The sequence below is a fragment of the Lissotriton vulgaris genome, chromosome 12, assembly GCF_964263255.1.
Source record: "Lissotriton vulgaris chromosome 12, aLisVul1.2, whole genome shotgun sequence".
Lineage (NCBI taxonomy): Eukaryota > Metazoa > Chordata > Amphibia > Caudata > Salamandridae > Lissotriton > Lissotriton vulgaris.
In genome coordinates, this window is record NC_141700.1 from 757568751 (window position 1) to 757584134 (window position 15384).

A 15384-nucleotide genomic window follows, 5' to 3' on the forward strand; every position below is an offset into this window, starting at 1 on the left:
GTTTAGAATACTCTGAGTTCTACTGAACCAGCTGTTGTAGCTCCTCAAGGCTTAGCACACCTTGGCTACAACTCTTAGCAAGGGAACAGTAGGAAAACACATAGTGTAGGTAGGTGCATCACTTACACCACACTAGAAACAGTATGTCGGGCCAAGGAGGAAACTCTGAGTCTCCCCTTGTGTCAGTTGACCCTCCACAGGTCATCCCTTCAGGATATACTGTGCTGAGCTTCAAGGAGTTAAGACGGCTGTGTCACTCCAGGAAGATTCAGCAGGGGTCTAACCCCACAACGTCCTTTCTGATTGGTCTCTTGGAGACTTATGATGCCAGGAGAGCTGAGAAACTTCGTAGCTCTTCTAATCCAGAAGGAGACATGCCTCCCCTCGAGGGAACCCGAGACGATCCTGACCTCATTCACCTCGCAACCGAGAACGAGGATGTGGAGGAGGATGAGGATGAGGATCTCTCTGGGGATGAGGCAGATAAGGGACAGGTAGAAGTCGTCAGACTAACACGGTCCAACTTAAGCAAACATGATAGTGGTACTGGGGAAACCCCGGCGCTACTGTCAGGTCCGCTTAACATGGGGAATGGACGAGCCAGATCTCTGTCAAGAGGCTCTGGCAGATCCCTTCATACCAATGGCTCTCACAACTCTTCTCAAAGAGGGATGACGTCCCCTCAGAGGAGAGTGTACGAAGCGAAGGAAAGGGCAGCTAATCTGAGGATCGAAAGGGAAGAACTTGCCCTGGCCAAGGAAAAGCTTGCTTTTGCTAGAGAGCAACAGTTAAGTGGGGCAGTCCCCACTGGTGGCAGCAATGTACCTAGTAATAGGGAAAAGAGTTTCGATACAAAGCACCTTGGGAAGATAGTGCCCCCCTTTAAACAAGGGGACGACATCCACAAATGGATTACTGCTTTGGAGAGGGCCTGCACTGTGCAGGGTGTTCCCCAGAGTCAGTGGGCAGCTATCTTGTGGCTCTCCTTTGAAGGAAAAGGAAGAGACAAGCTCCTCACCACAAGGGTAGAGGACGCTAATAATTACCAAGTCTTGAAGAATACACTCGTTGAAGGGTTCGGCCTAACCACTGAGCAGTACAGGGTGCTGTTCAGGGATACCCAGAAAACGCAGTCTCAAGACTGGTCTGATTTTGTCGATTGTGCCACTAAGGCTTTTGAGGGCTGGTTGCTGGGCAGTAAGGTTACTGATTACGCAGGATTGTATAATTTGATGATGAGAGAACAAATTTTAAACAATTGTCAGAACCAGTTGTTGCATCAGCATCTTGTCGACTCGGATCTGACCTCTCCCCAAGAATTGGGAAAGAAGGCAGACAGATGGGTTCGTACAAGAGTTAAACAGAACCAGGGCCAGAATCAAGGTGGTCAGAAGAAAGCAGACCAAAAGGGTAAAGATTCTAAGGGGGAACAAAATGACCAGAAGTCTTCGACAGGTCCCCAACAACCCAAAGAGGGTGGGGGTCAGGCTCCCCAAAAGAAGAAAGAAGGCCAATCCAAAAGATGGTGCCAGTACTGTAAAAGTAAATCTCACTGGTTTAGTGAGTGCACCAAGAAAGGAGGAGGGCAGACTCCTGCCACTGCAGCCCCTAAGGCACCTGTGCCCCCTAGTACAGTCAGCAGTGGTAGTGCGCCTCCCAAGGGTTTAGTAGGGTTAACCCTGGGTTCTGAGGGGCGTGACAACTTAGTTGGCACACTCACTCAGGCTGTCCTTGTCAGTACAGGGGACGCGGACGTATCCCCTGGCGTAAGCCCCAATACTTTGGGCAAATACCGACAGACGCCTTTCATAAATGGAAAGATGGCTCAGGCCTATAGGGACACTTGTGCCAGCGTCACCATGGTGACGCCTAACTTTGTGGACCCTGGACAGATCATGCCAGGTACAGAATTCCTGGTGACCAATGCCAGCAATGTCACTACCAATCACAGTATGGCAATTGTAGCTTTCTCCTGGGGAGGGGTAACTGGCCAAAAGAAGGTTGTAGTTAGTCCAGACCTCCCAGTGGATTGTTTGTTGGGCAATGATTTGGAGTCGTCACAATGGTCAGAAGTGGAGCACCGGACTCACATGGAAATGTTAGGTTTGCCAGCACATGTGTTCGCTGTGACTAGGTCACAGGTCAGGAAATGCCCCACTGAACAGGTGCTGGATCCTGGAACAACGGACCAGACACCTCCCAAGAAAAAGAGCAGTAGGGTTAAGGCTGCGCCTTCCCCCTTGCCCCAGGTCGAGGATCAAGTCTCAGAGGAGGCTGACCTACAGGAATTGAGGGAAACTGAGCCTAGGGAGTTCGAACTTGATCAAGTTGAATTCTTGGGCTCAGGGGGACCCTCAAGGGAGGACCTGGGGAAGGACCAGTTAGACTGCCCTTCTCTTGAACCCCTCAGACAGCAGGCTGCTGCTGAGGCTGCTGGGAACGCCACAGGTACCCACAAGGTATACTGGGAAGATGGACTCCTGTACACTGAGTCAAGAGACCCCAAGCCTGGCATGACCAGGAGGCTGGTCGTACCCTTGTCTCAGCGTGGTTTCCTACTTACCTTGGCCCACGAGATTCCCTTAGCAGGTCACTTAGGCCAGACGAAAACGTGGGACAGGCTTGTCTCACACTTTCACTGGCCTCACATGAACGAAGATACCAAGGAGTTTTGCCGCTCCTGTGTCACTTGCCAAGCCAGTGGTAAGTCAGGTGGCACGACAAAGGCCCCCCTTATACCAATGCCTGTGGTGGGGATCGACATCGTCGGACCCATGGAACCACCGACAGCATCAGGGCACAAGTTTATACTGGTGGTAGTGGATCATGCCACCAGGTATCCTGAAGCTATTCCCCTTAGGACCACTACAGCACCTGTTGTGGCAAGAGCCCTAGTTGGAGTATTCTCCAGAGTGGGCTTCCCTAAGGAGGTCGTCTCCGACAGAGGTGCAAACTTTATGTCGAGCTACTTAACTGCTATGTGGAAGGAATGTGGTGTCAACTACAAGTTCACTACACCCTATCATCCACAATGCAATGGGCTTGTTGAGAGATTCAACAGGACCCTAAAAGGGATGATTCATGGACTACCGGAAAAGCTTCGGCGTAGATGGGACGTCCTGATCCCCTGCCTCTTGTTCGCCTACAGAGAAGTCCCACAGAAGGGGGTTGGCTACAGCCCTTTTGAACTTTTGTACGGGCATCCTGTAAGAGGACCCCTGTGTTTGGTGAAGGAAGGATGGGAGAGACCTCTCAAAAAGCCTGCAACCAACATAGTGGACTATGTGCTTGGCCTCCGCTCGCGGATGGCTGAATACATGGAGAAGGCATCTGAAAACCTTAAGGCCAGCCAAGAACTCCAAAAAGCTTGGCATGACCAAAAGGCTGTCTTGACTGTTTACCAGCCCGGACAGAAGGTGTGGGTGTTGGAGCCAGTGGCCCCAGCAGCACTCAAGGACAAATGGTCCGGGCCCCACACCATCCTGGAGAAAAAGGGAGAGGTCACCTACCTGGTCGACCTGGGAACTCCCCGGAGCCCCCACAGGGTGCTTCATGTCAACAGGCTAAAAGCATATGTCGACAGGAAGGACATGAGTTTGCTCATGGCCCTAGATGAGGGACAGGAAGAGGAGAGTGACCCTCTCCCCGACCTGCTCACTCAGAATCCTGACGATGGCTCGGTAGATGGTGTTGTCTTTTGTGGCAGCCTCTCCGAACATCAACAGAGCGACTGTAAACAGGTTCTTCAGTCGTTCCGACATCTGTTTTCTCTGACACCCAGTCAGACCGATTGGTGCGCCCATGAGGTCGACACTGGTGACAGCTTGCCCGTAAAGAGTAAAATCTACAGGCAGCCTGATCACGTTAGAGACTGCATCAAAAGTGAAGTGCAGAAAATGTTGGAGCTGGGAGTCATTGAACCCTCGGATAGCCCTTGGGCTAGTCCCGTAGTTCTAGTGCCGAAACCTGACACCCAGGGTGGTAAGAGAGAGATGAGGTTTTGCGTAGACTACAGGGGTCTCAATGCAGTCACTAAGACTGACGCCCACCCAATACCTAGGGCAGACGAGCTTATCGATAGATTGGCTTCGGCCAACTACCTAAGTACGTTTGACCTGACAGCTGGGTATTGGCAAATCAGATTAGCTGAGGACGCCAAGCCTAAAACCGCATTTTCAACCCCTGGTGGGCATTATCAGTTCGTGGTGATGCCCTTTGGTCTGAAAAATGCACCTGCCACCTTCCAACGGTTGGTGAATCACGTCCTTACTGGGCTGGATGACTTCTGTGCGGCGTATCTTGACGATATTGCTGTCTTTAGCTCCACCTGGGAGGATCACCTGGTCCACCTGCGGAAGACGTTAGAGGCACTGCAAGCAGCAGGTCTCACTATCAAGGCCACCAAGTGCCAGATAGGGCAGACACAGGTTGTATACCTGGGCCACCTTGTAGGTGGAGGCCAGGTTCAGCCACTGGAGAGCAAGATACAGTCAATCAGGGACTGGGCTCCTCCAACCACCCAGACTCAGGTTCGAGCTTTCTTGGGCCTGACTGGTTACTACAGGAAGTTTGTCAGGAACTATGGTTCCATCGTGACACCATTATATGAACTGACAAGTAAGAAAATGCCAAAAAAGGTTCAGTGGACAGCGAGCTGTCAAAAAGCATTCGATGACCTAAAGCAGGCCATGTGCACGGCGCCTATCCTCAAGAGTCCGGACTACTCCAAACCATTCATTGTCCAAACAGATGCTTCTGAGTTGGGTGTGGGAGCTGTTCTTTCTCAACTGAATTTTGATGGTCAAGACCAGCCCATTGCTTTTATAAGCAGAAGGCTGACCCCTAGAGAGAAGAATTGGTCAGCTATTGAGAGGGAGGCCTTTGCTGTGGTTTGGGCCCTGAAGAAGCTGAGGCCATACTTGTTTGGCACTCACTTCAAGATTCAGACCGACCATAAGCCCCTCTTGTGGCTAAATCAGATGAAGGGTGAAAACCCCAAACTGCTTAGGTGGTCCATTTCCCTACAGGGGATGGACTTCACAGTGGAACATAGACCTGGTACTGATCATGGCAATGCCGATGGGCTCTCCAGATATTTCCACTTAGAACAAGAAGACTCACCTGGTCAAGGTTAGCTAGTTGTTCCGACGTTTGGGGGGGGTCATGTAGGAGAGTAGGGTCTGCAATCCTATGATCACCCAGATTTTTTTTGCTTTTGTTTCACTGGTTTACGACTTTCTCTGGCTGTGGGCCTGCCAATCAGACCCACAGCCTGGCTGTTCTCTTTCTAAATTACGATATGTACCCTAGGTGCATTTACCAATTGGTACTGGGCCACCTTATCAGACCCTGTAACTCAGGGCATAGGTGTACCCAGGGCCGCCAGGGGCTGCAGCATGTATTATGCCACCCCTGGCTGGCCTCCTAAATTTGACACAACTGGCTGCATGACAGCTGGGGCGAAGTCGTGTAATCACCCTTTGCTTTAGGTATAGTAGTTCTATATCTAACCCTACAATGGACACCCGAGTTCCTATCAGTCACTCCTATGGCAGGCCTTGACAATCCTGAAGGCAGAGTGCATGGGCTCGTGTGAACTGTGTTCTGGCACGAGCCGAGCCGGTTGCAGCTTGCGGAGAAAAGACCCAATGGCTGTTCCATGATAACGCGTGCCACATCGGTAACTTCGGTGTCGCGTTATCAAGACATGTCGAGTAAGGTGTCATACGAATCGGGGTGCTGCCCTCTCACCAACCCTGGCGACGAGGTTAGCATTCCGCCCTTCTAGAGGGACACGACATGTACGTAACTGTGAACCCCGGTTAAAGTTAACGAAAGCCTCAGCTCCACAAAATGGATGCTGCCACCACAGACACGAGTCTGACCTCCTGCTGCTGGGAGTCCTTCCAGCGAGGAGCGCTTGGACAAAGGGTTTCCTGTCGAGGGCGGTGTTCGCACCGTCCCAGACAGGGTTTGTGTATTCTGGGTAGGTAGGGCTTTTGCGAGAAGGTGACTGCGGAGTGGCACCCCGGTGCTCACTACGCATCTGCCGGTTAGAACCAGTTCCAGGGGCGACAGCCCTGGCCTGGGGAAAGTCCGGCAGGGGAGAGGGGTGTAACTACCCCCCTTCCTGGTCCCACCCTTAGGGCAGGACCTAGTCATGTACCCACCCCTTTCTTTAGGATAAAGGCCGGAGCGGGGACCCTTCCAAATTAGATCATCTTTGAATCAAGAATACTTTCTACGAAAGGACTTCAAGACTCTTCTCAAGATTTCTCCCTTGTGACTAAGGAGTAGTCACCCTGCATCAGCGGGCACCATCTAAGAACTCTGCGGTTTGCTGTAAGTCCTTCCTCAAGGAATCCGACGGCCCAGCTCGACGAGAACCGGCTTCCCTGGCACCTCTGACCTCTACCCACGTCATCAGCTCAGCTGTGATCTGTGGGTGCGACGAGACCTCGAGGGACCGGCCATCATCAGAACCTGCACGCTCTTAAAACCAGCACGACCATTGAGGTAACTCTCTGGTGAGTGCTCTGTGGTCCGAGAAGCCCCGACCCTGAGCCGCTCCAGCACCGAAGTGCAGTCTCCCAGCATCTCCACGATCTGCGTGGGGCCCTTCTGCTCGCTGCTCAGCACGTTGTCTGGTCACTAGCCGCTGGCTGGTGTCCTTCTGTGACGACATCCGAGAATCATCACTACCGGTCTGGTTGCTCCAGACTGGCCCTTGCTTCCATCTTTTCGAGAAGCACCCCGGACCCTCCTGGTCCACTCAAGACGCCGACAGCGCCATCCTTCGTGGGACAGCTCGCACCTCCACCGTGGTCGCCGACAACGCCTCCTGGTCCGTGAGACTGCAGAGCCTAGCGTCGCCCACTCACCTGGTCGAGGTGACGGCCAACCGGTGCCTTCCTGGTACCCTCTGACTACTGGCTAGTAGTACGAACTTGGTCCCCTCTGCTTTCAGGTTTCATCAATCTCCGATCCAGGCTTGGATCGCTACGAACTATTCATCACTGGTCGCCGGCCAGCAACTCCTTTTCTTCCGGCTCCTGGCTCGTCAGCGAAGACCCCGACGCCTGTAAGACTTGTGCAGCCGCAGCCCTCGTGGCTAGGTAACTCGGCATTTCGGTGCCTGCATAGCCTCCTTACTCTAGGGTCCCGAGTCCCTCGCTTCCGACTTGCCTTAACCTTTCCGTGTCCTCGGACACTTGTTTAAACGTGCACTTGAAGTATTTGCTAAAGAGATTTGGTTTGTGCTTAGTACCCTGTCCTCATAAAGAGTACAGGGCTGTTGTGATTCTTAATAAATATACTGTTTATTTTCATAACACTTGTGTGGTGTCCTTTCACTGGGTGTTCAAGGGGTACATGTGTGGTAAACAGCTAGCTTAACGCGCCCTCTCGAGTCTTTAGCCTTAGACTGCTCGTATCCACGCTACTAGGATAGCTGGTCTATAGGTTGACTTACAACCAAACACCATAAGGGTCGTTGGAACGATACATAGCGGTCGCTAGAATAGCGAACGTTGCATATCGGGCCAACTTCTCACAGCCCCCACCACATTTTCAACAGAGCCGCCGACACCATCGCACCCATGCTCTGCCACACCAACAACCGCTCCCTGGCAACCGCCTCGCTCCCTGACTGGAAACACGCTGAGATCAACCCCCTCCTGAAGAAATCCTCGGCGGACCCCACTGACCTCACCGACCTCACCAACCTCAAAATCTACAGACCCATCTCCCTGCTCCCGTTCCCAGCGAAAGTAATCGAGAAAGCTATCAACAGCCAACTCGCCACATTCATCGAAGAGCACAACATCCTCGACTCCTCCCAATCCGGCTTCAGAAAAAACCACAGTACGGAAACCGCCGTCCTTGACGCAAAAGACGACATTCGTACCTTACTGGACAAAAGGAGAAACAGCAGCCCTCATCCTCCTCAACCTCTCAGCGGCATTCAACACAGTCTCTCACCGCACCGTAATACGCAGACTCCACAACACAATGATCCAAGTCAAGGCCCTCGACTGGATCCGCTCCTTCCTCTCCGGCAGAACGCAGCGGGTCAGACTCCCCCCTTTCCTCTCAGACCCTACACCTACCACCTGCGGAGTCCCCCAGGGGTCCTCCCTCAGCCCTATGCTCTTCAACGTCTACATTGCTCCGCTCGCCCCGATCGCCCCATCGTCAGAACCTTCGGACTCAACATTCTGTCATACGCAGACAACACTCAACTCATCCGCTCTCTATCTAACAAACCCAACACCGCCAAACACAACTTTCGAGAAGGCAAGGAAGCCGTCGCCAAATGGATGAAAAACAGCTGCCTACAACTAAACACAAACAAAATGGAAGTAGTCATCATGGGCCCAAACCTAGACGCCTGGAACGACACCTGGTGGCCCCCTGACCTCGTAAGCCTGCCCACCCCCACGGACCACGCACGCAACCTGGGAATCACCCTGGACTCAGAGCTCAAAATGGACCGCCAGATCAACTCCGTCTCATCCTCCTGCTTCCACACCCTCCGCCTCCTACGAAAGACCTTCAAATGGATCCCCCTCGAACAGAGAAAGACTGTCACTCACGCGCTGGACACCAGCAGGCTCGACTATGGCAATGCACTCTATGTCGGAATAAACAAAACCCTCACCCACAAGCTATAGAACATCCAAAACGCCGCCGCAAGACTGGTCCTCAACCTGCCAAGTCACTGCCACATCTCCCAGCACTTGCGCACACTCCACTGGCTCCCCATCAAAGCTAGAGTCACCTTCAAGATGCTAACCCACGCTCACAAGGCCCTCCACGACACAGGACCATCATACCTGAACAGCAGACTCAAATTCCATGCACCCCAAAGGACCCTACGATCAGCCCGGCTCTCCTACGCCGTGGTCCCCCGCACCAGAAAGACCTGATGGGGAGGCCGCTCCTTCTCCTTCCACGCGGCCAATGCCTGGAACGACCTTCCACTCCACCTCAGACAGATAACATTGATTCCCATCTTCGCAAGAAACCTTAAAACGTGGCTCTTCGACAGACCATCTTCTTGATGGACTGGAACCAGCGAACTCCCCACACCCCCAGCGCCTTGAGGCCATTACGGGAGAGTAGTCACGCTTAACAAAAACCTGATTTGATTTGGTTGAATCCTTTACAGAATGTTGAATGTTTTGCCGTTATACCACAATATCATAATACTGTTCCCACAACCAGTTATCATGACATTACTGCAAATTTAGAGATAGTTATGCAAACGTGGTTCTGTCTCTTTTTCTGCGAAATATTGGTGCAGCATTAGTACCAGCTTTTTGCTTGGGTTCTGGCACTTATAGGCACGTAATACAGTACTTTTTGCAGAATTCAAAATTGGCAGTAAATGCAGTGAAAAACTGTTTCTACACATTTCACCAGATTTTTAACAGCTTCCCACTTATATTAAATGACCCTAAAATTAATATGTCAGTAAAATACACCAAATATTAGTGCATGATCATTCTAAAATGTCCATATTAATAGCTTATCTAGGTATGGTAAACTTTCCTTCCTAAGTCTGGTTTCACAGTGCAGCTGTTTGGATGACATCTTTTTTACCAGTTCTTTAACATATGCATAGAGTGTAATTTAGAACCACCCAGAGGGATATTACTTTCTCGCCTCATGCTGTCAGCTGGCGATGTTATCATTCCGCCTTCTAGGAAGTGCTTCGATTAGAATGCATGACGGGCTACTCTAAATCTGGAAAATAAACTCAACTACACGGTTTGCCATATTCAGACTTCAATTCTTCCCATATGTATTCTACACAGAAAGCTATATTTTTGTACTTTTTAGCAGCATTGGCAAAACCAATAGGACAGACTTTAATGTGCTAAACAAGATTTGTACGTACAATGCATGGAAAATTTGTTACTGGCTTTATTTACATTTGTAATGTATTAAAGCAGAGCCTATCAGCTTTGTCCTTGCTTGTTAGTATTTCCAAGAGGGCCTTGCAGGATGATTGCAGGCAGCTTCCTAGCATTTACCATGCAAGCGTGGCTGCCATTTCATCGGGGTTAGATCGATAAATTACTCCTGTGGCAGCCAATAAAGAAAAAAATCAAGAATTTCAGACAAACAGGAGATGAGCGTGGTATTGTTGGAGCAAACTTCTGTATACCCTATAAAAGACAGAATTGTGTGATATGCTTCCTTGATTTTGATCGTCCTAATCTACCTATTATCAACCTGTTGTACGCCACAGATGAAGCTGGGACTAAATGTGTTACAAGTTGGGTGGTATTTCCCACATCTGTTATTTACCAGATGCATGAAACGACTCACCATTTGAGACCTTTCGACAGGTCAAACATGATGGTATTTTACTGGGAAAAAAGAATTCACTATTTACCTGACTATCCAGATTTTAATGCCCTAAGCACCTACAATATGCATGTTATTCCCTAGAAAGTCATAATAGGTGCTATTCATCACACCTGATAAATAACGTACTCCGTGGTATCATTATTTATCTCGATTATTGGCACCTGGATTCCATCAAACCAAATCAGGGTCAATGTAGTGAGGTCACAGTGAGTGCATCTCTGAATTAGTTGCATGGCTAAATTCGGAATGTTTCTATGTTCTATGTAGGACGCTGGCTTAGTATATGGTGCACGCTTACTTATGTGATGCACCTTGCACTAATCCAGGCAGCCCTTATGGTGATTTTAGTAGTCTTTGATAACCATAGAAAGCTCTCAAACAGGTAGCTGGAGAGAGCAGTCTTTTTTTTTTTTTGGATAATCAACTTTATTGTTTTTTAAAAAAAAACAAATAAATCATTGGTAGCAAAGCAAGTGTTACAATTAAGGAAATTCGATCACATACGTTCGACACAAGGTGAGTCGATCCGTTCGAATGGGGCGCGGCAATCTCAAAATACTATAAGCGTACAAGTGCAGTCGGACCGTCACACAGGCAGCATATTGAACCATTTACCCCATACCTTCTCGAATAGTTCAGGGCATCCCCAAGCCTCAAAGAGAGGCTCCTCCTGCGCTCCACACCAGTCCACTCCTCTCCTCCACCTCCGCACAGTCAGGGCCTTAGCCTGAGACAGAGCGCGGCTATGTCCCTTTTTGCCACTGCTGTCCCTAGGAAGCGCTTGTCAGCCCTGGAGCCATCGGGGCAATCCAACACTCCCAGCAGCAAGTGCTTCGGGTCGTGGGGAACCTCCGATCCAGGGCCTGTGTAAGTTCGAGTTCCACCCCTTTCCAGAACTGCGCCGGGGCCGAGCACTGCCATACCAAGTGATAGAAATCTACTGGGCCAGACTCGCAGCGCACGCACGCTAGGGAGGGTCGCATACAGGCCCGGAAAAGGCACGCCGGAGGGAGGTATGCTGCATGGAGGAAGTAAAGCTGGACCAGACGTAACTTGGAGGATGTTGTCAAGATTTTGGGTGCCATAAGGGCATCTCGCCAATCCGCCTCTTCCAGGAGACCCACCCAGTCCTCCCAGCAATCCCGGAGCCGATCTAGGGACGCATGACCGTTATTCACCAGCGACCGGTATATTCGGGAGACCCCACCCTTCCCCAGGTTCCCCATCATCACCTGGGCCTCCAGGGGACTGAATTCCGGGAGAGAGGCGGGGGATGGAATGTGAGTCTGTAGGGCATGTCTGAGGTGGAGGCATTTGTAGAATTGGGAAGGAAGAAGCGCGTGATATTGCTGTAAGGCCTCAAAGGACCGAATGTGGCCTTCCACCCACACATCTCCCAATAGCGAGATCCCAACTAGGTCCCAGCGACGGAAATCTTGCAGGGACGAGACTTCTTGCAGCCATGCACCCCTCCACAGCAGCGTTTGCCTAGTAAGCCTCCGTTCCCATTGCACATGACGAAGGGCCGTACGCCAGGCCGTGAGCACCGTCCTGGTGACAGGGGGAAGAACCTGTGGCTCCGGGCTACCATATAGAAATGCCTGGATCTGCGTGAAGTCCATTGCCCTGAGTTCTACCCGGTATGCAGGGTCGGACCAGCTGCCCGCAAACCAGTCATGGATCACAATCAGTTTCATGGCCAGGTAGTAGAGGTGGAGATTGGTCACCCCCATCGAAGGGGGAAGACGACAGTGTACCAGGGACGTGCACGGTCTTCCTCCTCCCCACAAGAACCGGGTAACAAAGCCATCCAGTTCTCAGAACCAGCTACCTGGGAGGTGGACGGTGACATTTTGTAGAATGTAGAGAAAGCGGGGGAAGGATCATCATTTTAAAGAGCGCACTCCTGCCCAGGGGGTTGAGGGGTAGGGTCTGCCATTTCTTAAGGTCTGCTTTCATCCTAGTGACCAAGGGTGCAATGTTCATAGCCCACTCGAGCTCCAGCAGGAGGGTAACCCACACACCCAGGTATTTGAAGGATTGCCTCCGGAGGGGGATAGTCGTCTGCCAGTCAAAGCATGCCCAAGAGGGATGCAATGGGACCAGGGTTGACTTTGCCGGGTTGAGTCGCAACTCAGAAACCCGCTCGAAGGCAGAAAGGGCCTCTAACCATCTGGGTCCAGAACGGAATGGCTCCGCCAGAAAAAGCAGGACATTGTCCGTATAGAGGGCTATCTTGTCAATCTGACTCTGATCCCAGGCACAGCCTCGGATGAGAGGGTCTTGGCGGATGAGCGCCGCCAGAAGCTCCTTCGTCAGGGCAAATAAAAGCGGGGAGAGTGGGCACCCCTGACGGGTACCCCTCCGGATTGGGAACGCCTCAGAAAGTTTGTTGTTAATGAGGACACGGGCCCTGGGGTTGTTGTAGAGGACTCTGATTAAGCTACAGAAGGGAAGACGGAGAGCAGTCCGCTTATCTGGAAGGAGTGTTAAGCAGCTTGATTTACCAGTTTAATCTTATACTGTAAGTTAAATTAAAAAGAACCACACACTGTTTATATAAAAATACTTCTATTTATTACACAACACTCACCAACATATTGGTGTATCACCTACATCTCAATACAGAAGAGTACTTGTGACACAGTAAGTATCGCAAAATACAGTGGTCTCCCGGGGCAGACCAAACCATATACTAAGAAAGTGAAATGCAAACTTCAAAGGAGGACCGGACTTGGACCAGAAGATCCAGAGGAGCTGGGACACAATGAACCACCCACTGTAAGATCCCAGGGAAGCTGTATGCAGAGTAGGAACACAGCTAGGTGGCCAATGGAAGTAAATGGAGAAGTTGTGGTTGCAGTTATGCAGGGGAAGGACCCTTCCCAGAGGACCCTGAAGAATTCCCTTGGAGAATTGAAGATTGGAGAGCAACCACACCAGTGGATGCCCAGGGAACCAGGTTACCTACACCAGAGAAGCCCGGTGCATAGGGGTGAAGAGATGTTGGAAATCTCTGTATAATAGAATACTTGGAAGAAAATGCCTCTGGAGAGGACGATGAAGAAGTACGGTGGAATACAAGGGTGGATTCAGGAAGTGAAGAACCTGCAAGCTGAGGGGACAGAGTCTTTGCCACTCAGGAGTGATCAGGAGGTACGAAGACACAATGACCAATGATGTGAATAGGTTCAGAAAAGTCAACGGTGACCTATCACAGCAGCTGTGAAGATTGCAACAAGGTTTTGTTTGGGGATTGAGGCGAAAAGGATTGCACTTATCTTGCTGTGAGGTAACATAGCAAATAATTCATTAGGTGCTTAGAACCTGAGTCTCAATGCCCCTAAGTCTCCCAGGATAGACAGAATCCCTCAACTACGTACGAAACACAGTGGTCCAGCACACTTAATTGTATCTATACATAGTAAACATACACATAACACAGTGCAATTACTTTGTTTTTCTTATTATTCATTGGTACTTTTAGCCGCAAAATTAAGCATGAGAGCAATTTAGCAGGGATGTTTCAATTTCTTTATTCGGGACTTCTTTCTTCACAATGGATAAACCCTGCAGCAGCTGTGAGACCAGGCGATGCTGAGGAAGACCAGGAGTCTGGCAGGAGCACCAATAAGCCCTGGTAGTTGCAACTGGCATGTAGAACGAAGAAGGAGCAGCGTTGGGACCAGCAAGGTCCAAGGGACTCACCAACAGCAGGAGAGTCAGAGCAGGCCACAAGCAAACAGGGAAGCCCACTGAAGTTGTAGGAGACACTCAGGAGGACCCACGGGCAAAGTCACAGAAGTCGAAGGAGGACCGGTTTGCTGGCAGACCCTGAAAGGCTGATACAGGCAGATCCCCTAAGGAGACCACCAGTACATGGGATCATACTTCCAGCACCAAAATCGGTTTTGGGGTATGATTCCAACATGTTTGTTACCAACTGATGCCACTATATACCTAAAAATGGCTGACAGCTTTTACAAAGCCTGGAGAATCGACTTTGGTGTTTGTAGGGGTGTCCTAATCATGCAGGGCCACCCTACCCTCAGGACTGAAGGGCCTCTCATAGGGGTGACATAGGTTTAAAGTGCAGGACCTCAGATATAGGGAAACCTATATCTGTGTTGAGAAGTGCTAGCACCAACTCACACAAACTGCAATGGCAGGCCTGTAGTCACAGTTTAAGTGGACTACCTTGGGTGGCATAATACATGCTATGGCCCATGGGAGACACCTGGTGTACCAATGGCCTGGGTATCCTACTACCATATAATAGGCACTTATAAGGGTACAGCAGTAGCCAATTGTGGAGACACAAAACTAATAACCAGAACCAATTTAAGGGAGAGAGCACAGTTGCCAGGGTCCTGATTAGCAGGATCCCAGACGACTAAGTAAAAACACACTGACACCAGGCAAAACCGGGGGGGGGGGGGGGGGGACACACAATTAAATCAGATTCTACATTCCCACAACCTACCTTTTAGTTACACAACACCCTGCCCTGAGGACAACCTAGGGCTAACCATATGGGTGACTTATGTGTAGTAAAAGGGAGTTTAAGGCTTAGCAAGTGGTTTAAAATGCCAAGTTATAGTGGCAGTAAACTGCACACACAGGCCTTGTAATGGCAGGCCTGAGACAGGTGTTAAAGGCTACTGGAATGGTTGACACAATCAATGCTGCAGGCCCACTAGTAGCCTTTAGATTACAGGCCCTAGATATTTTGTATACCACTTTACAAGGGACTTATAAGTAAACTAAATATGCCAATGGTGTATATATCAATGTCACCATGTTTAGGTTAGAAGGACATGCAATTTAGCACTGGTCAGCAGTGGTAAAGTGCTCAGAGTCCTAAGATCAACAAAAAGATACAACAAAAAGAGGAGGTTAGCAGGCAAAATGTCTGGGGGAAGACCACTTTATGGATGACAGGTCTAACACTCACTTTGACTTAGAACATGTTTACTGATAACTGTATTGTTATCCTTTCAGAAAAGT